The sequence below is a fragment of the Sorex fumeus genome, unplaced genomic scaffold, assembly GCF_029834395.1.
Source record: "Sorex fumeus unplaced genomic scaffold, SorFum_2.1 ptg000118l, whole genome shotgun sequence".
Lineage (NCBI taxonomy): Eukaryota > Metazoa > Chordata > Mammalia > Eulipotyphla > Soricidae > Sorex > Sorex fumeus.
In genome coordinates this window covers 897,803-900,000 of record NW_026606175.1, presented here as the reverse complement: position 1 = coordinate 900,000, position 2,198 = coordinate 897,803, and positions in this window count along the sequence as shown.

Here is a 2,198-nt window from a genome sequence, read left to right as displayed (position 1 = left end):
TGTGGGTGTTATGTAGATTTGGGGAAGAATGCATATATTGTTCGCATAATAAAATAGTGTGGTTCAATCCTATAAAAAGTCATTTAAATATGTCCAACCGTAGTTACTATTTTGAACACCCCAATTTTTAGATTATAAATATGAGATCCTCAACTGGGTACCTTAAGGCAACACAATTTATTTTTTTGCTTTTTGGGTCACACCCAGAGATGCACAGGGGTTCCTCCTGGCTCATGTAGTCAGGAATGACTCCTGACAGTGCACGGGGGACCCTATGGAATGCTGGGAATCGAACCCGGGTAGGCCGCATGCAAGGCAAACGCCCTACCCACTGTGCTATCGCTCCAGCCCCAAGGCAACTAAATTTTTATACCTGAAGAAAACAATATCCAATCTGACAGCATTTGCAAAATCCCATTCGGCCTCCTTATATTCGTGACTGATGGGGAAGGTGTGTTAGAATCCTTTCTGCTTATAGCCCAGAAATTAAAAGGACCATCCTAGCCGCGGAGACAAATTACAAAGAAGAGATCAATATTGACTTGAAAGTCTATGAATGGGCTGGAGCGATCGCCCAGCGGGGAGGGCATTTGCCTTGCACGCGGCCAACCCAGATTCAATTCCCAGCATCCCATAGGGTCCCCAGAGCACTGCCAGGAGTGATTCCTGAGTGCAGAGCCAGGAGGAACCCCTGAACATCGCTGGGTGGGACCCCAAAAGCAAAACAAAAAAAAAACAGAAAACGACAACAAAAGTCTATGAATAGGAAAAATCTAACCCCTAATCATTTGCTCTGCTCTTTCCCGCTTTGTCAAAACCCCTCTTGAATTTTCACACCATATACTTAGCAGATAGCAAATGAAACAGCATCCCTGATTCTTGATCGTCGACGGATGTCAGAACTCCGGATTCTATCTCTCATTTGAGTGAAGCGTGATACTCCAAGCATAGCTCTTTCAATTCCTCTTTGGGAGACCCGAATAGCGTTCTCATCCTGTTTGCGTAGGGCCCAGGTCTCTGAGGCATATGTTAATGCAGGAAGAACAGTGGAATCGAAGAGATGTGCCTGGAGCCAAAGGTTCTTTGTCCTCTTAGCTATTTCTTCAATGCTCTTGAAGGTGTTCCAAGCCGCTCTCTTCCTCCTGCGCAACTCAGGTGCCAGGTCATTCATCATGTTGACTTCTCGACCTAGGGACGAGAATCAAGAATCAGGGACGCTGTCTCATTGGCCAAGGCATCAAAAATCAGATGGGCTGGACACGTAATGAGGTTTACAGACAACCGCTGGACTAGTCATTACTGACTGGATTCCACGGGACGTCAAAAGATCGCATGGACGCCCACCTACAAGATGGTCAGACTTCTTCATCAAGACCCTGAATGATCGGTTTGAGGCTCTGCATGTTCCTAGAACGAACAGATGCCATTGGGCTACGCTAGCACACAACAGGGATGAATGGAGATGTTACTGGCACCCGCTCGAGTAAATCGATGAATAACGGGGGATCAAGTGATCAAGTGATGCTTAGCAGAGCACAAAGCACTCACCGCTGATATTGACTAAAGAACATCTTGACGACTTGGGTGAAGGCCAGAGGCAGGACCTCTGCTTCATGATGGGCTTGCGGAGACGGGGGACAACCCAGCTAAGAGAAGGACTTGGATCCATATCTCCTCTGGCAGCTGCTTGGCCTGTGATTCCTTGGAGGTTTTCTTGTGAATCAGGAGAGCAGGATGGGTGGGCTGTTGGTGGGCCATGGGTGCGGCTTGATTTTCTTATGAATGTTTTCTGTTCTGTCTATGGTAAGAATATAGCATCCAAAACGACAGTATTGGGGGCTGGAGTGGTAGCCCAGCGGGGAGGGCGTTGGCCTGGCACGTTGCCGACCCAGGTTCAGTTCCCAGCATCCCATAGGGTCTCCCGAGCACCACCAAGAATAATTCCTGAGTGCATCATGGTCACGGTCCTCCCGTTGTTCATCAATTTGCTCGAGCGGGCCCAGTAATGTCTGCATTGGAGACTTTGTTGTTACTGTGTTTGGCATCTCGAATACGTCACGGGGAGCTTGCCAGGCTCTGCCGTGTGGGCGAGATACTCTCGGTAGCTTGCCGAGCTCTCCGAGAGGGGCGGAGGAATTGAACTCCGGTTGGCCATGTTGGCCGCTTGTAAGGTAAACGCCCTACCACTGTGCTATCGC